General features: G+C 52.5%; 1 protein-coding gene and 1 pseudogene across 2 annotated transcripts in view; both read right to left on the bottom strand.

Moving 5' to 3' along the window:
- LOC144130798 (neuropeptide F receptor-like) overlaps positions 1-20,136 on the bottom strand; it is a 239,160-nt gene that overhangs the window by 128,754 nt on the left and 90,270 nt on the right. The window lies entirely within an intron of this gene.
- On the bottom strand, positions 2,410-3,363 carry LOC144117690 (uncharacterized; annotated as a pseudogene).

The raw sequence follows: 20,136 nt of genomic DNA, 5'->3' as shown, positions 1-20,136 counted from the left end.
TCGTTGTCCGCGCAAAATACGGCAATGACATCTGCATACGCGAGAACGTGGACCTCGACCGCATGCAGCCAGAACCAATGAATACTGCTTCTTTGAATTATGCTCAAACAAAAGGGTTAAATATACAAAACAAAATAGCAATGGTGACAGGGGGGCAACTTTGACGCACAGAGCGTTGCACTCGGATGCGCGCACCCACCCTTTTATTCCCTATCAACCACGTCGTGCATCCCCTGTACGCCATGACTATGCCCTGGCAAATGACTGATCCGATTTTCACGAGCTCTAATAGTGAGAACAAGCGGCCATGATCCACTCTGTCAAAGGCTTTCTCTAGATCAAGCTGGAGCAGTGCGATGCTTTCATGCATGGCGTCGCAACACTCGAGCACAGACCTGGCTGAGTGGATGTTCGTATATATGGTGCGACCTTTAATACCACAGGTCTGATGTGGCCCTACTAATTCTTGCATAACCGTTTGGAGTCGTTTATCAAGAATTTTTGTAAAGATCTTACAATCTTCGCTCGTCAATGATATTGGTCGGTAAGCGGAAACTTGCCGCCGTCAAGTTTCATCGTCGCTTTTTGGTATTAAAACCATGTGCGCTGTTAGATATGACTGGAGAAGCATATTCTTGTCATAAGCCTCATTAAACAACGGAGCCAGAACTTGTGGAAAATCATTCTCGAATGACTTATAGAGCGATGCTACTAGCACATCTGGTCCCGGAGACTTTCCAGGGTTGAGGTCTTTTATGGCGTTCCGCATTTCTTCGGTTGAAATAGCCACTTCTAGCCATTCTTTCGTATCATCACAAAGCTTCGACATTGAGGGCAGGAAATGGGTCGTAAATTCTTCGGTTCTCACTTTCGTGTAACCAAAAGTCCCGCTTTAGTATTCATGGAAGGCCCTCTCTATATTTGCTTTATCGGAGGAAATTACACCTTTCCGCTCCATTTGCAGTATATAATTCTTGTGGACATGCCTCTTTTCCAAGCCGAGAGCACGTTTCGTGGGCATTTCGCCCGCTATCAGGCGTTCTGCCCTCGCCCTCACGATCGCTACTTGATACCGCTCCCCATCTAGAGTCTCTAGTTTCCGCTTACCGGAGCGAATTTCTTCGATGCATGCTCCTGGCTGCCTGCCCTCTTGCGCAGTCTAAAAGCTCAAGTCATCTCTAAGCCTATTTTCCTTGACTCTCTTTTTGCTTTATATCGCACTATCGTTCAATAGCAGTCATTTCCATTGCCTGCTAAAATCTTTCCCTCTTCACTCCTAGAAGTTCATTGTCCTCTATTTGCAGTTCGCGTACCGCCGGCGCTGCACGTTTCATAGAGGTATCACCTTTCAGCATTTTTTCATTAAGTTTCCAGTTTTCCCACGCGAATTTTCTTTTCGTTCCTTCTCTTTACCCTACATGGAAGACAGCAAGACAATGGTCACTAAACGGCACTGGTTGTACAAGGTATTCTGTGCAGAATGCTATCAGTTCAGCAGATACGTACACCCGATCCAAACGTGCGTGACTCGTTCCCTGGGAATGGGTAAAACGAACGCCAGAACCACACCCGGGACAATCGCCAACACCTTCGAGATGACAGCGAACAGTTACGTCAATAAACAGGCAGTACTTGCATCTCTATAGGGAATCGAACAGGTCTTGTCGCGTGCATGCATACGCTGTTGAAATCGCCAAGACAGATGACCAGACGGCCTGTATCACTATAGTTTCCAACTTTCTGAAAAAGTCTTTGCCTCTCTTCTACGTTAGTGCACGCGCAAATACAGATGACGCGCCATTCCAGACCAGCAAATTTCATGTCACAGAGAAATCAAAGACCGAAAATGCAAGGCTGAACTCTTTCCACAATTGCTCCAAGAGGCAGTCGGATCAAAAGCAGGCACCCTGCCGAAGTACCAACCTCATGAGACACGCAAACATCGTATCGGCTGCTGAACGTACGCACCATACTCTCGGTCTGGGCTTGACTCTCGATTGTGGTTTCTTGTACCGCTACAATATCCAATTCCTTGTCAGTCACGAGTCGTAACTGCTGATTTTGCTTCCTCCTGGATGAAAGACCTCTGACATTGAGCGTGGCTACGACGAGGTGTCTTTCAAAAGCCGCCATCGCTTAGCAAGACCAGGCCACCAGTACGGCGTTTACCTTTGTACGCACAACCTCGCGCCGTGTAGTGTCGCCCCGCCATTACTGTGACTTCTATTTGTCGTCGCGAGGAAGCGGCGATGATCGATGCCCGCTGATGACACGCTGCTTTTTCACCTCGACGGCGTCCCGCTGGCTTTGTAGCAGGCGTTGCCTTTGCTCCGGGATCATTGCATCGACGTCGTCACGGCGCCGTTTAGCAGCAGCAGGATCGACCTTCATGGATTCCCCCTTCCCTTTTTAAGCGGGGCTTGGGGCATCCTGCTGTTTCTCGGTAACCTTGTTCGTGACTGCCGACTCGGGTGGGCTGAGCGTTGGTTCAGCAGTCGGTGGCGTGCCGTTTTCCTCTTCGTCGCGCTTCAACACAGCGGTTAGGGTCTCGACCACGGGGCTGGAGGCGGCCAGCTCAGCTTCATCCTCGTCCGTATGCAGCTCACTGTTTTCGCCGAGTGTTCTTCGCCCAGCCGCGCGGGCGTACGACTTCATGCGTTCAGCCTATACGTGCCGGTACGCATAGCACTGGATACACTTGAGCACCCTGCAGTCGCGCCTAATGTGGCCTGTGTTGCGGCAGCGGAGACATATCGGCGCACGCCCAGGCACGGCGACTAACAGTGTCCCATTCCCGATACGCATCTGATGGGGTAGGCGCTTGAGGCTTGCATCTTCTCGTAGAACCAGCCACAAAACTCGAGTAGTCGAGTCAGCGTTTTCAAACCCACCGGTCTTCCATCTATCGCTCGATACTTCTTTCACTTCGCCGTACTCAGCCAACGGCCGCCTCAGAGCTTCGTTGCTCACGTAGAAGGCGCACCACCTATGCACCTTCAGCCGCAATTCGTGCATTTCAAGGTTAAAAATTACGCAAGCCTTCCCTTTAACAGTGATATGCCCGGCGTCGAGCAGCTTTCTCTTGGCCTCTTCGCTGCGGAACTTTACTAACCAGACGTGCGACATCTGGTATGCTCCGATACCGCCCACCTCTTCGATGGCGCCGGCTTCTTTCACCGGCTGGCGGAAATCTTCAATCCGGTAAGGCCTTCCACCGGGGTCGCAGTGAAGAACAACCGTTCTTTTCAGTCCTTCTCTGGTAGGCAGGGGCGGCAGAATAATCCTGTAGTCTTTGAACTCGTCCAAAAACGATGTTCCACGGCCAGCAGCGCCCGTTATCACAGCTCGCAAAGAGCCAGCCATCCTGCGTCCTTTCACGACCGTGGCCGGAAGGAGAATGACCACACCCCCATGACGACTCTTTTTTTTTCTTTATATCATGAAAATAGTGCCGAAAAGAAAAGTTAAGTGCGCCATGACGACTGAGGGTTTCATGATGAATAAATGCGCATCTAGTGAATGCACGGGTTTAATATAAACTCTTCAGATCCAGAAGTCGTCGCGCTTTCGACACGTATATCCTGGCCTAAGAGAACTAGGTCATCAGCAATTTTTTTTTACTTAGGCCACCTCAGGGTAAAATTAACGAGTGTTTCTTTAGCTAAAAACGCACTATTTGCAACTTTAGTATTTTTTTTAAATTTCATGTACGCAGTTTCATCACCTTTAGTATTTTTTACTTTGATGTACGCAGTAATATTTGTCATGGGTACTAGTCTACATGTACAGAAACAAAAACAGCCATTTCCAGTTTTGGAGCGCAAGTTGATGTTCAAAATAAAAAAAAATAATTGGAGGACGTTTGAGCTTCGTCTTCAAGAGTGAGACGAGACAGCGTGTTGCAGCGTTGCCAAGGAGTGCGCGGAACGCCATTGCCCGTTCGGCGCGACGCGTGGCCCGTTAGACAATTTAAGGGAATGACACCTGTCTCATATATCTCCGTTGACAGCCGAACCGGGTCGCAAGGGAAGGAAAATGGAATGAAAATTCGTTTTAAGGAAACGAAATGACGCCTGTCTCAAAATTCTCGTTGGACACCCGTACCGCGCCGAAAGGGAAGGAAAATCCCTTCCCTTACGATGCGGTTCAGGTGTCCACCGAGATGAGCCATTTCTCGCTGACGGCCAAGGGTGCCGACAACGACGACACCGGCTTTTCTGCTACACGAGCTCCTTAACGCTGTCCCGTAAAAACGACCAAAATGGCACATTTTCATACTTTTCTCGATTTTCTTTAAATATTTCAACGAGACGACGGTCCCACCAAACGAAAACCACGCCTGGTCGAAGAGAGCCCCAGGAAGACCACCCGGCGGGCCCCAATCTTTTTCGTTCGTTCCCCCAAGGGCACGTGGTCGGCTCGCGCCGTGCACTGGGCGTTTATTCCTCTAACAACTTTCCACCGGGGGGGGGGAGAAGAAAGAGAAGAGAGAAAGTCTAGTGCGATGCAGTGCGACGGTTCAGTTTGCTCGAGGCCAGGGAGGCCAGCCGGAAGGTACGGCAACCTCAAGTGATGCCGTGTCACGGCAATGGCCGCCCACTCCGGTACATCGGGGCGTCGACACTTTGAGCTGCACTCCTTGGGAAATGCATCGAGCACTTCCAGATGAGGCACTCGGCATTCCGGACGAAGGTTGTCACGGGCATAGCTTTATTCAGGGTAGGCATCGCCACGCGGTGATGGCGTCGATGTCCCGTTTGATACCAAACTTTGCAGGTAGATGGCGAAGCTTCTTGTAGGCGGTTCTTCCCCGTACGACAATGATGAGGGCTCCTGCTGCCTCCAGACAGTTGTTCCGTTAAGCCGTTCACCCCAACGTAGCCCGACTTTCTGTTCCAGCGGCATAGTCGGGAGACGGCGCTTGTATTTGCTTATGCGGCTGCGTGTTAGCTTTTGGAAGCGTATTGCCGCGTTTGCCCTTCTATAGTTTGCCTGTCGGTGACGGGGTTGATTGGACGGGCGCAGTCTGGACGCACAGACCTCGGAACTTGTGAGTGCGCCCATGACACGGCGCTACACTTATGGGGCGGCATTCTGGGAGAGAGGCCTTGAGCCAGCAGGCGGCGCCGGCACTGGTGAGGACGTCGGAGCCAATAAACCTGATCCGGGAGCCAAGTTGGGATCACAGCGGGTGCCGGAGAGATATCTCTTTATGTCCGAAACATGTTCTGCAAAAAATGTGGTGCACACCGCATTGGCGATGCTCAGGCAGGTCTTCGAGTCGGTACGTCACGGGGCCGAACCGGGCAACAACACGGTAAGGCTTCCGGTTACTGGGCAAGTACTTTGCTGCAGCGCGGATGGTGCGGCGAACGAGGACCAAGTCGTCGATTCGGAAGGAGGGGGGGGGGCGTAGCTGCCTCATTGGCTGCTTGCACACGCTCATGGGCCCGTAGGAGGTTGCGTTGGTAGCCGAGGTGAGTGCGCCGAAGTCGTTGGGGCGGAGTCCGGTGGGGACACCATAGGATGGGGCATGCCCAACTGCGTATCGAGGGTAATAGAAGGCGTTTTGACATACACGACCGAGAACGGCGTCGCATGCGTTGTTTCCTGCATCGCAGTGTTGACGAAATATACTGCGGCAGGAACAAAACGATCCCAGTTTGTGTGGGATGGAGCAACGTAGGGCGCAAGCATATCCGTCAGTGTCCGGTTAACACGCTCAACGAGACCATTGCACTGGGAGTGTTTGACGGATGTCATTGAGTGCAGAATCTCAAAAGAGCGGAGGGCTCGTTCAAATTCATTCGACATAAAGCAGCTCCCTCGTTCCGTAATGAGGCGGCTGGGCACACCGCGCCGAAGCAAGAGATGTTGTTCCACAAACGAGACGGCATGGGCAGACGACGTGTTAGGAACGGGCAGTGCTTTGACGCACTTCGTGAAGTGATCGCTCGCAACCAGAACATACCGATATCCGGCGGGCGTCTTCGGAAACGGGCCCAAATGGTCCAGGCTAACCAGCTCGAAAGGCACGCTCGGTGGCGAGAAGGCTTGCAAGGCGGCTTGGCTGCCCGAGTGGACGGCTTGCGGCACTGACACGTCTGGCAGGACGCGACGTGTTCCTTGACGTCCCGGAACATATTGGGCCACCAAACGCGCTCTGCGACGCGTGCGTAGGTCTTGCCGCGAACCAGGTGACCAGCCGTGGGGGTGGCGTGCAAACCGCGCAAGACCTGCGAGCGCAGCGTTGTGGGCAGCACTGGTAACCACACGGGAGGTAGACCACGGAGCCGCTTCACATGACACAAGAGTGTATTCTCCACCCGATAGTCCTGGCGCAGTTTTCGGTGACTTGGGGCGGCACCGTTGTTAACAGAAAGGATGATGGCAGCAATGTCGGGATCTGGTGTTTGTCCGGTCTTCAGGTCCGTGAAAGCCATCACAGAACAGGGGTGGAGCGAAAAGAAGTCGGCATTTTGATGGGCAGAGCCGCGCCGATGCACGATAGTAAAATCGTACTCCTGAAGTTGGAGGCACCAGCGCGCAATTTTCGCATTGAAATGGTTGGCGGACTGCAGCAAAGTGAGGGCGCTATTGTCCGTCACGATGGTAAAATGACGCCCGTACATGTAGAGACGGAACTTATCGACGGCCCAGACAACGGAGAGGCACTCAAGTTCCGAAGAGTGCCGGCGGCGCTCCACGTCGGACAGCTTGCGGCTGGCACAGCCTAGGACACTGCGGTCGCCAGACTCGTCTTCCTGCAGGAGGACTGCCCTGAGCCCATCCTGGCTAGCATGCGTGTCGAGGATGGTGGGGGCCGATTTGTCATAACGGGCCAACGTAGGAGACTCGAGGAGTGTGCTCTTGACATCGAGGAACGCGAGCTGTTGGGTCGGTGTCCAACTTCACACGGCATCCTTCACCAATAGGGCGGTCAAGAGAGCGCTTCGCCTGGCAAAGTCAGGAATGAAGCGATGGCAATAGGAAGCAAATCCAAGAATAATTTTCAGCTCCTTGGGAGTAGTGGGAGCTGTGTAAGCCGTGAGCGCTTGTAGTTTTTCAGGGCCGCGCCGATGTACGATATTAAAATCGTGCTCCTGAAGTTGGAGGGACCAGCGCGCAATTTGTGTATTGAAATGTTTGGTGGACAGCAGCCAAGTGAGGGCGCTATTGTCCGTCATGATTGTAAAATGACGCCTGTACCGGTAGAGACGGAACTTCTCGACGGCCCAGACAACGGCGAAGAAGGTTCACGACGTGACCCAAGTACGTCACTTCAGCGAAACCGAAGAAGCATTCCTTCAGTTTCAAGCGAAGCCCAGTCGAGTTAAGGAATTCGAGCACAAGTTTGAGGCATCACTGGTGTTCGTCGACCGTAGCCGCGTAGAAAATGACGTCGTCCAGGTAGACCAACCCCATAGTGAACTTCATATGGTCCAAGACGCGGTCTATGAGGCGTTGGAAGGTAGCCGGCGCATTCGTGAGACAAAATGACATGCGGTTAAACCTATATAGAGTGTCAGGCGTCACGAAAGCCGTCTTTTCCGCATCGTCAAGGTGAAGAGGCACCTGCCAGTAGCCCGAAAGGAGGTCCAAGGTGATGAAGAATTGGGACCCCTTCAGATGGTCGTGGGCGTCGTCAAGGCGAGGCAGCGGATAAACGTCTAGATGAGTGGAGGTGTTCAGCTTGCGGTAGCGAACGCAGAAGCGGATCGCCCCATCCTTCTTCCGCACAAGGACGACGGAGAGGACCACGGGCTGCACGAAGGGGAAATGATGCTCTGGTCTAGCATGTCGACCACGTGCTGCTGAATAACCCCCCGTTCGGCCGGTGCGACACGACGGGGTTGATGGTGGATGGGCCCGTGACCGGCAGTGTCGATGCGGTGGTGTGTCCGGGTAGTACACCCGAGTTTTTTGGCACGTAGAGCGAAGCAACTGCTGTGTTGCTGCAGTAGCGCCGTGAGTGCGGTGAGCTACCGAGGAGGTTGCGTTGGGGATGAAATTGAAAGACTCCCACGGCAGGGACTCAGGTGTTGCTGCGGTCGGTTACAGGGCAGCAGGCTGCCGAGAGGCAACCAGCAAGGCTGGGTCTAAACCGTGTGCCATGCCCAGGGGTGACCCGTGACGCAGTACGAGTGGGTGACCACCGATATTAAGGACCAGCACGTGAGCCTTTCCGTTCAGCACTGACAGAAGGCACCGAGGTGATGTCGTCTCGTGGGCTGGTGCGGGAGAGCGGACTGGCTCGAAGAGCACAACAGCAGTTATCTGAGCGCCAAGCTGGCCCTGTACCCAGGTTGCCGCGCCCGACAGTAGGGCCACATCATTCTGGCAACTGCCCGTCTTTTTTAGCTAACTATTTGGCCCGGGACACCTGCACTCGGGGTCCCTGCACGGCGATAGGGAACTTTGTTTCCACGGCCTGTCCTCGCTTGGGTTATTGAAATCGGGACGGAGGACTATGCCGCCGTTTGTAAACAACATTGTTCCCGGCAGATCAACCCGTGAGAGACGGGGACAGCTAGCGACCGGCAACCCGCGCAGGAGTGGCTCACCCATTCAACTGTGCCGGCTCACCGGCGCCTCGCCCATTCGGACTTCCCGCAAGACATGTCCCGCTTGACAGCGTGAGAAGTCTCTTTCGGACGCGAAGACAACGCTCTGTCTCGAGGGGCGAGGGTCCAGCGGCACCCTCTCTCTCTCCGGCGAGACATGTGACGGAGGCGTGTTCCTATGGGAAGTGGTGTGTGTACGAAAGCGCAAGTTTTAGGCCACCCCGAACATGGCGAACGCCTACTCGAACCTGGGGAATCCTACGGACCGGACCCTTTTAAAACTGGACGACGAGTGCCGTGAGCCATGAATCCTTGATCATCGTCAGATCTTCTCAGATCCTCCGACCTTCCCCCATCACCCTCCAATGGGTTCCTAAATCTTGTAATAATGTAAACTCCCTGTACAGTTTCTTTGATAACGAAGTCCTAGAACGTTATTCGTAGAAGGGACCTGCGGCACCGAAAGTCAGCTCACTCAAGGTCCCCGCAATCTCTAACACCGCCAACACTGCGCACACGTCGGACGGCGGAACGTGACGTCGAAAGTTCGATGCGACGCCTCGCAGAGAGGCGGAGGTACGCATGGCCGCCTACACCAGGGAGAGGAAGCTCCCCACCGTAGTAAAAAGCCGACGAGCCCAGCCTTGGCGATGGGGAGGCCGGTACGCCTGCTGTCGCGAGGTCGTGAAGTCGACAACGACCCCAGCTTGCTGGCACCAGAAACACCCGAGAACCACCATCCAAATTGGGCTGTCGATGACCACCAACTCGGTCGCGAAGGTCGTGCCGAAAGCACGCACATCCACAGCGAGACGTCCGAGTTGGTGCACCAGGGTGCCATTGAATATCAAAAGCTGGGGCTCAGGGGCCGGCGGAACCGTGTGGGGCACGCCGCTCACATGTGGCTTGTCCAGGATGTTCACAACAGCCCCCGTGTCGACTAGGGCGTGTCGACTTGGTGGCCGAATATAGCCCCCGTGTCGACTTGGTGGCCGAATATAGCCACGTCCGCAAGTACTAGGGCGCTCAACGAGAGCTTAGCAGTGACGAGCGGGAGGAAACGAGACTTAGAAGCGTGGGGACTGATTCGGCGGAATTGCGCCTCCGGAGTTCCGTCGGAGCGTTTCCCGACGGAGAAGGCTCAACGCAGTCCCTCAAATAGTGGCTCCACTGGCCGCAACGAAACCAGGTCTGGGAGAAGTTGGTGCGCCCTCTGCGGGAGGAAGCCGTCGCGGTGGCCACGGACAGTGAAGCCTACTCCGGTAGGGGGGGGGGGAAGAACAGCCGCTTGCTCCGTGCGCGTGGTCCTCAAGATCATATCAGCCTCGACAGCGAGGTCCACACCAGCGCGGACGGACTCGGGACGCCCGAGGTGGACCTGGCGTTGGTCTTCCGGCACCCGAATGGCGTCGAAAAATGCATCCGTGCTGACCAACCTCACGGTGGTCGGTGGCGCACCCGGCAGCGACTGCGACGCAAACCGCTGAATAGCCGCGGAAAGGTCCAGGAAGCATTCCCCAGGCTCCAGCCGGCGAGCATGCAGGCGGTGGTATTGGAGCAGGGGCTGGACCGACTCCTAATGGTCGGCGAGGAGGCTAGCGATAGCTCCGTACCAGCCCAACTTGTGCGGGGCATCTGCGGGAGGAGCTCCGCCGCTCGGCCCCGCAACTTGAAGACGAGCATAACAAACCCTCGTGCTGGCGTCCCATCCCTGCGCCTCCGCGCTGGTATCGAGTTGTAGCTGGTAGGCCTCTCAAGGGCCAGTGCCTTCAAAAGTTGGTAACTCCGCCGCCATCCCCAGCAGACAGGCCGGATGTAACGCACCTGCGCCGTGCACACCAAGGTCGGACTGCAAAGCCAGCCCGACGGGCACGGGTGCGGATTCCATGGTGTTGATGGAAGGCAGCGGCCCGCCGCGGTTCGGGTCAGTCGGTAGAGCATCTCCACGCCCGACCGCCTCCATCCTCGCCTCTAGTGGGTTCAGCCGTTGACTGAGGCGCTCAAAGGCGGCCTCCAGCGCCGGGGAAAGAAGCAGGCCGCCAGAACGCCCGAGATCAGCGAGGCCGTCCACCGCGCCGTGTGCCGCGTCAGCTGGAGATTGTTAGCCGTTGAAACGTTTGGAGACGCCAACATGCCAAGAATATTCAAGCCACTGAGAAGCATCAATCGACAGAGGCTTCAAAGGACCGTCGACGTGGTTGCAGCGCCACGAGTGCAGGTGGTGGCGTCTACAAGGAACCTTTATCACCCCCTCTCGTCTTAGACTAACTGCTTTTCCTTACATGTGGAACCTTCTGCAAACTTCAGTGGAAACCTTTAGTTACCACGCTACCGCTGTGAAGTGCAGGTGACTGGCCTTCGACGCTGCCATGGGGCCCCCCTCGGGCTATTCATTACTGCTGCCTGAAAAGCACGGACCATAACCTGCCAGCCGTGGCAAGAGTGTGTTGTTGGGGGCGTCCTGCAAGGCGGACCCTTAAGACTGGACACATGATCTACATCACAGTGATTCGACGCATTTTTAATGAACTAAATTCCCCAACTGGGGACCTGAGGACAGCGGATCCTATTTAAGCAGCGATCAGGCGTGTGATCAACCAGCTCCCGATTCACTATTTCGAACTATGTAAATATGTAAATAAACCCTTTCAGACTCTTCTCCACCTCGAAGACCCTCTCATCTCTTCGTCACCCCACAACAGCAGTCTCCCGATCAGAAACCCGGGGACACCGACCTTAACGAGAGACGGTACAGGTGAACCAGAGGCCCGCATCTAACAACTTGTGGCAGCGGTGTGATCGACGCGTAATCTCCCAACAGCGGTGGCCTGCTATCGGGTTGGCGCCCCACTCGTAACAACTGGTTGGCAGCGGTTGGATCGACCATGTGGCGTGGTGTTGCTTCTGTGGGTGAGTGCTTGAACTTTGCTTGAGATTCGCCAGGCTTCAGTTGTTTGGGTTAAAGCTTTGAACGGCTGGGAATCGTGGGAAGTTGATCAGTGAGACCAGTGTGTGTAGCTCATGTCAACAGTTGTTCAGCAAAGTCAAGGCTCAGAACAGCAAACATGGATCTAATGAAGTTGCTAAGGACCGATTTGGTGTCACTGTGCGAAGAGTTGGGTGTAGAGGCAGATGAGAAGATGAAAAAGTCAGATATTTGCGCATTGCTCTTGGAATCTGCCGAGGAAGAAACGGTTTGCAATACGTGGGAACTCCTCAAAGCAGAAAGAAACGGCTAGCGGCCGAGCAAGAGGAACGGGAGCTCAGAAGGTTACAGCTCGCGTGTGAGATAAAGAAACTGGAAGATGAGATCTCGAGAGCCAAGACTCCAGAGAGAGCGAGTCAGGCCGGATCGTTCCAGTTGGAGAGACGTGACGACGTAAAACAGTATTGTGAAACAGCGCACAACCGTCATGAAGATTGCGGAGCTGTAATGTTGAAACGCTGTATCGAAAGCCACGGGGAGACAAAGGAGGAAAGCTCCATTGCAGGGGAGCAGGGCGTTTCAGGCGTAAGCGCTCAGGCCGATAAGCGGTCTGTGGAGGACTGCCTTCAGGAAAGCGAACTGCCCAACTCGGGGGCAGCGGAAAGTGCGTTTGTCAGCAGTGTGTAGCTGACACAGACCTGCGAAGGCAAAGCGGCCAGTTTGCTATTGGATAATGGTCTCCGAGCAGAAAAACTATATGAATCTAGTTGTGGTCAGGAGTCACAAACAGAAGTGTCTAGGCGTAAAAAAAGGTATAGGGCAAGGACCAAAAAAAAGCGGTTGAAATGTCAAGGCCTAAACTTAGCTGCACAGACAGGTGCTAATGCTAGCATACATGTAAATGCGGCACAAGGAAAAGAAAACCATTCATGCAGTGGGCCTTGTAAACTTGCAGCTAAAGTTACTGGTCAGGCGGCACGCGCATTGGCTTCTAAACGTGACCACAGTACCAGAAAGAGAAAAGCGCATCTTGCAAGCAGGACAGGAGCGAATCTTTGCTGAGGGCATTGGCTTAAGGGACGACGCAGACCACCGCGACCTGAGAGAAAGGCGGTCAGGAAGAAAGGAAATCTGCCCGAAAGATCAGAAGGCGCTAGTTTGCGGGACACCCGGCGCATGCGAGCTCAGGGGTCGAACAATAGAGACCACGCATGCAGGTGTGTTCGGAGCCCACAATTGAGAAGGATGGGTCCTGCACTTTCCGCACTGTATTCGAGGAAGCACGCAGGGCGAAAGGGTAGACGGGCTTGCTCGAGGCGAGAACAGAGAGCAGCTTCTCACTTCGGTCGCTGTCCGTCGCCCGGAATCAGTTATCGGCACTGCATGGGCTACCAGGGCCTCTTGAACGCGTCGAAGGGCCATGGAGATGACAGTAGCGATCAGGAATGTCTTTTTTCAGTTGCCCTTTGTCACGAGTTCAACATCATCATCATCATCAGCCTTACTACACCCACTGCAGGGCAAAGGCCTCTCCCATGTCTCTCCAATTAACCCTATCCTTTGCCAGCTGCATCCAGCCTTTTCCTGCAAACTTCTTAATCTCATCCGCCCACCTAACCTTCTGCCGCCCCCTGCTACGCTTACTTTCTCTTGGAGCCCACTCCGTTACCCTTAAGGACCAGCGCTTATCTTGCCTTCGCATTACATGCCCTGCCCAAGCCCATTTCTTTCTCTTGATTTCGACTAGGATGTCATTAACCCGTGTTTGTTCCCTCACCCACTCTGCCCGCTTCCGATCTCTTAACGTTAAGAGATCGTCACGAGTTCACAGCAGTACAATCAGTCAGAGCGCGACCCCGGCGGGAGCGGTTGAGAGACTAATCCTTTCGACGCGGGGGTGATAAACCACGTTTCACCCCGGGTAGCTATTCGAAGTAGCTGTTTTCTTTATTATTATTCCTCTTTCGGTTGTGTGCGTGTAAAATCGGGGAAGGAAATGCTACTTTGTTTTAGGTTAGAAATTTGGATTTGATCAAGTGTTACTGTTTTCTTAACTCTTAAATAAAGGTAATTGTGCGATACGGTTAGAAAGGACGTGTGACAATTTGAGATGCTACCAAGTGATAAAGCCACCCACAGGAGTGCAGCGAACACAGTTCCTGAACAGACGATGAGCTTTTGCGTAGGTAGAACCGCTGAGAGCTAGCAAGTTGTTTTGCGCTTGAAAATTTCGCACAGGTTTGCTTTTACATATTTAGTACATTCAGACATGTAAGACTTGGTCGAGATACCAAGTGCTTTTCGCTGCATAACGGCAGTGTTGCTAATATCAGGCGAAGGCAAAGAAAGCACGGAAATTTGTGCCCATTTGAGTACTTGTTTTTAGCGGCGCTAGGCTAGCAAGCCGATTTTGGTATTAAAAGATTAAGCGAACGAAGTGAGGCTACATACTTCTGCGCTGAACAGCTGTAGCAGCTTTCTGTACAAGTGAAGGCGCATGACGGACTCATTGAGTTTAAGAGAAGTCTCTCGCCAGTACGGGAAGAAGTAAGGATTGCGATGCGCAGTCGCATCTTTACGAGTTCAACTCGAACAGTTGATTATTAGACTCGAGCGTCAAGCTTCTTTGGAAAGAGCCAGTGGATTAATTTGAGCGTGGGCCAAATTTTAAAGAATCTATCGGTTTTCCGGTGGTATAAGGGGATCAGAGCTTTGGCTTTGATTGATAACGAATAGTGTTTCTAATCAAAAATTTGTAGGCTTTGACACACCACCGCGTATTCTATAACTTGGCAGTCTGTCTTAAGATGGCGACATCAGATGAGACGCGGACGCTCGCTTGATCCGAAATTAGGGCACCATTGAGGTGCCAATTTATTTGTTTATACCAATTTTGATTCCAAATTTTCCACCGCTCTTCAAGTCGTGTACGGCGAATCGGGCCTTGGCAGCAAATTTGGCAGACATGGAAGCTGTTCTTAGTAGCCGAGATTATTACTGTCGGCTATAAAAATTTGTGCTTACGTTTATATTAACAATGCAGTAGTATTGCATAACCGCCTGGCGGCTCTCGGGTGAATTTCGTGCCCTGCCTAGGGAGTGGCGCCATGTTGAGTGGCTGGTTTCGACTAATGCCTCCGATGTCCGAGGTTTAGGACTCTGCTCTGTGCTTGGAGACAAGATGAAGAAGGGCCTCCCACGCAACAGCTCAAGTCATCTCTCCTCGACCAGTGATTGTTACCACAGGCCGATCAAAATTGCCCTGGGCGCGGAGGAGCTGTTACGTTTGGAGACGCCAACATGCCAAGAATATTCAAGGCACTGAGAAGCATCAATCGACAGAGGATTCAAAGGGCCGTCGACGTGGTTGCAGCGCCACGAGTGCAGGTGGTGGCATCTACAAGGGACCTTCCCTCCTCCCTCCTGCTGTTTACGGGGTGAAACAGCCCTCCGCTGCCTGAGAACGGCTTTGGGGTACCTGTTGTTTCTCCTCAACGCCGGACCCACCCGGGACATAACGACGTCTTTCTCCCCGAAGAGACGGCGGGGGAGCCGGCGAGCGGCGCGGGGGTGCAAATGAGCCGTGGCAAAAGCGGCCGTGTTTGACTAAGCCAACGACGCCGGAATCCTCGTGCTGCGAAAACAACCTCGTCTTAGACTAAGTGCTTTTCTTTATACGTGGAACCTTCTGCAACCTGCAGTGGCAAACTTTAGTTCCCACCCTACCGCTGTGAAGTGCAGGTGACTGACCTTCGACGCTGCCTTGGGCCCCCTTCGGGCTATTCATCACATGTCCATTTAGGGTGTGGCACTACGGTAGGCGTCATTTACGACGTCGACGTAGCCATCCGCGCGTCTGATCTGCTCATTTTGATTCAACCAGCTAGCGACGGTGTAACCATTCTGCAAGCTCAGCGTCTTGGAAGGACAAAGTGCACCAAGTTGATCTTCCAAGGGGACTGCATTCTAACGCACGTGAAGGTTGGGCACTTTCGGCATGCAGTTAGGCCTGCCGTCCCGAAGCCTCTACAGTGCCGGAAATGCATGAAAACAAGACACGTGAGTAGTGTGTGCAATTTCCCTATCGTGTGGCCACGGTGTACTAAGCCACACAGCAGCCATTCTTGCCGGGCAACATTCCTTACGTGTGCCAATTGCCGCGGCCCCCATGACGCTGCCTCAAGAGATTGTCCTCGCCTGAAAAAAGAAATTACAATACTCAAACAAAAGAGAAGAGACAATTCCACACACAGAGAAGCTGCCGGTAAGGTGCGACGACGTCGTCGCTCTCGTCACAAAAATTCTAAATGTGCAGCGAGCATTGGAAAGGATCGTCCAAGAATTCTCAACTTGTACTCCCGCTCCGCATACTACTTTAAGGATTGGGAGCAAATGACTGGCAAGGCACAGACGGTTGTCGCAGACGGGCCTTGGCCATCCTTGCCTGAGCTACACACGCCCGCAGTGGACAAGTGGGTAATGCGTACTCAGAGTCCCGAGCCCATTGCTAATCAAGCACAAGTCACAACTCCGGTCCAAGACCGGGACCGGCCAGCGACTTGGCCATCTCTCCCGAAGCACCCTGCACCCACCTCAGCACCGCGCTCCCAGTGTGTTGAGCCTACTGCTGGTCTGTTAGGTCAGAAACCGGACCAGATCGCAGGCGAGCAAGTGATTGTAATCCTAAAGCCAATCGTGAATGCTGAAGCCAATCGTGCTGCTTTCCAGCATGCACATGCCAGCTGCACATAATGCACTGCAGATGCTGGATTTGTTCAATCCAGTGCTTGCAGCTGTCCAATAGCTGGCACAACGCACCATCCAGCCTCAACCTTCCGAGAAGTCCGATGCTTACGTTGTCATCAGCATTATCAGCCTCAACGGCAAGCAGCCTTTCTCGACACTGAAAGGTCTGCGCTGCCTTGTGATGGAGGGCCCTCGGTCTGTTCCACTCAGGTCGCAGCAGTCGGTAGCCACCAAGGTGTGCAGACTGCAACTGCGGCGGCCTGTGAAATATAGTGCTTGTGTCATTGCCGGTCGTGCTTGCTACGGGCCGCATTTCTCTACTTATTTTTTTACGCCCCCTCATCCCTCTCCCCCAGTGCAAAGCAGTGAACCGGAACATTTTACTGGTTAACGTCCCTGCCTTTCCTCTACCACTTATCTCTCTATAAAGCTGCATGCTCCGAATTACATCGAAAGCCTGAATCTGTGCAAATGTCAATGAAAAACTTTTGAAGTGATTTATAAAAATTTAAATTTTATATTGCCCGGTTTCTCACCCATTCAAAATATTCAAACTGCCGTCACCTCACGAACAAATTTTTTTCGGAGGAAATGTTTCACGCTTTGATTATGCACATTAGGATACGTTTTCATGAACAATTTGTACGTTTGGCGTGGAATCACCCATTGAGATTCAAATGTAGACAAGCACTTAAGCATGTAATAGCGTGCCAATTAAAGACGCACCATAAGCATCTGATCGCACCAATAACACCGAGAAAATGAGCCGTCTATTGGGATATTCTTTACTGCATGTGTTCATATTCAGCGCACAAAGATATAGCGGCAAAGTTAGGATACCTTACAGCTTTATTATCAGCATCCGATGTGATTTTTTTTCATTTTCATTATTGGAGCTCTAATACAGTTTCCACCAAACTGTTAATTGAAATGAATGTTTAAGCGCAAAACGTGACAACAAATTATGGAGACACCTAAGCAATTTTTATGCGTAAATGCGAGAGCATGCATTACTTGATCACTTCGACAGTGGACACCCCAATTGCGCTGTGACTATACGGCACTGGCACTAGAGGAAGTTATGCGCCTTTCCTATCCTTAAAATCATCAGAACGTTAATACTCCGCACGATTTGATGAAAGCAAATAATAATAATTGGTTTTTGGGGAAAGGAAATGGCGCAGTATCTGTCATATATCGTTGGACACCTGAACAGCGCCGTAAAGGAAGGGATAAAGGAGAGAGTGAAATCAGAAAGAAAGAAAGAGGTGCCATAGTGTAGGGCTCCGGAATAATTTCGACCACCTCGGTATCTTTAAGATTGCACACCACACGGGCGCCTTACCGTTCCGCCTCCATCGAAACACGGCCTCCGCTGTCGGTTTCGAGCCCGGCTACTCCGGGTCTGTATCCGTGCGCCCTTGCCACTGAGCCACCACGGCGGGTACATTTACTTCAAGCCCTAACCACTCATTTCGCCACTTACAGTCTGAAGCCTGTTCCGGGCAGTCTGAAACCTCTCAAATGTGTGTTGTGTAGTTTTTGGGTTTTAAAGCACGTAGGCAACAGCTGCCATCATACGCCAAGACCATCAAGGCCAGCACACCACGAACGCCGAATACGAGCTGGGCATCTTGGTGTTTTTTTTCATAGTTCGTGGCACCCTTGAGGAGTCTACTGACGTGAACCAGCTAGGCTCCTTTCTTTTCCTTAAAATCGAGAGGGGTTAAAATGAAAATTCGTTTTTGGGGAAAAGAATTGGCACTGTATCTGCCTCAAATATCGGCGGACACCTGAACCGCGCCTTAAGGGAAGGGTAAAGGAGGGAGTGAAAGAAACAGGTGCCGTAGTGAAAGGCTCCGGACTAATTTCGACCGCCTCGGGATCTTTAATATCGCACACCACACGGGCGCCTTAGCGATTCGCCTCTAGCTTGTTTTCGGGAGCGGAATGGAGGGGCGATAACAGCAGACAGCTGCATTTTTGATTCGCGGTATAGATCACTATAATTCAAAGAACTTTTACTAAGCACGTATGCACTTGCTAATAATAATAATAATACTAATAATAATTGGTTTTTGGGAAAGGAAATGGCGCAGTATGTCTCATATATTGTTGGACACTTGAACCGCGCCTTTCGGGTAGGTATAAAGGAGGGAGTGAAAGAAGAAAGGAAGAGAGAGGTGCACTTGCTAACGCCGAATACATGTTGTCGGCGTCAATCATGAATGAAAAGATAGCCTCTTATGAGCTCAGTCATTACATTGCTGGGTCGGGAGGGGCACCTGCTGTGTGCAGACTTATGACTATTTATTTATTTACCCTACTGTCGCTGAGAGCCTCCAAAGCGTAGAGGATTTCCTCGCCACTTCCGTCACTGCCATCTATCTCCTTCACCGCGTAAGTTCCTGACGGGTTAGCGCGACCGCTGGAGCACATCCTTGGCAGGTGACCCTTCCTGCCGCACTAGTGACACGTCGCTTTATTGTGTCTGTACAGTACCGAAGCGTTCTTCGAGCCTCACATTCTCCACTGAGTGGGATCTGTCACGGATCCATGCCCGCGTACGGACTTCTGCGGATTCCACCTGTGCTTCTGCACGAAGTTGGCAGCACCGTTGTCATTGAAGCCCCTCTCTTGCATTAACCGGACATTCGTTTCTGCGGCTTCCGCTGCTAGAGCAAACGCTTATGCCTCTGCATTGCTTAACTTCTGTTGCGACATGTGTCATCGAGCTTGTTCATCACGGATACCGCAGACGATCCGATCCCGCAGCATGCGTTCCAAAAACTACTCGAAACTGCAGTCCTTTGCGAGACGTCTCAGGTCGGTGATGTAGTCCCGTACTTTTTCGCCTTCCGCTTGGTTCCGCATGAAGAATGTATAGCTTGCTTAATTCTCATGGGCTTGCGGATCGAAGTGTTTGTTCAGGTGCTGTATGACGATTTTGTAGCTCAAGCTGTTTATCGATTCCTACTGGCTTGAAGCACAGGAACCACGTTGTCGCTCAGGGCCGACACCAGAAGCGCACGCTCCTTGCCCGGATCAGTGATGCCGTGGCCCTCAAAAAAGGCCTCCAAACGAACACAGTAACAGCTCCATCTACCGGTCGTATCGTCGAATTCGGGTGTCCTGGCATTCATCGTGAAGCTATTCCATTCTCTTCGCCACTGGAGTAACGGATCGTAGCCGGTGGGTAGTGGCATAAAGACAGAACGTTTATTGCTGGGTGTTCCTCGCTTTATAAAGACAGCAAAGGTCGCATAACTGGCCATGATACGCGGCACGTGTGAAACAGTCTTTGCTCATGCTATACACGAGCGCGCGCGGTTTATAACACATAACGCGTACTTGATAATAAACCTCCAGCGAAAATGAGCCACTATAGTGACGAAGAATCTTCATGCAAACGGGATGCGTTCAGCGGTGAGCACTTCGCACCTTTACGTGCGCTCCGAGGCGCGCGCTCTCCGCAATCTTCTTCCGATATAAATTGCGCACTTGAGATGCGCCTGCCATACTAGCTGGTCAACCCACCTCGTGGTCCGTGCGAAACAGGACGCTGAATGCCCTGGTTTTTTTCTCTCTCTTGGCTGCGCCGCACGAAAGGTGGTGCTGGTGAAAACTTCAATTGACACAGTGGAACATCCGGACCCCGTAGAGTATCTTTTACGGGTCCAATTGAACTTATTTTTGGAAATGTAGCGGAAAGTTTGAAGAATGCTTCACTCCCGTCATCGGTTGGCCCGGTATTGCACTACCTCAAGGATCGGCCTTGTCTTTAGCGCGTCTTTACTATCCTGCCTTTCTATCCCATCTTTGAACTCACCTATTATCTGCACGTGGTAGCAATTGTGGCTAAGCTAGAGCCAGTGAGCAGGCCTGTGCACTTTCCTTTTC

The sequence above is a fragment of the Amblyomma americanum genome, chromosome 1 (genome assembly GCF_052857255.1).
Source record: "Amblyomma americanum isolate KBUSLIRL-KWMA chromosome 1, ASM5285725v1, whole genome shotgun sequence".
Lineage (NCBI taxonomy): Eukaryota > Metazoa > Arthropoda > Arachnida > Ixodida > Ixodidae > Amblyomma > Amblyomma americanum.
The sequence above is the reverse complement of the archived record's forward strand: the minus strand, read 5'-3'. Positions and strand labels throughout refer to the sequence as shown.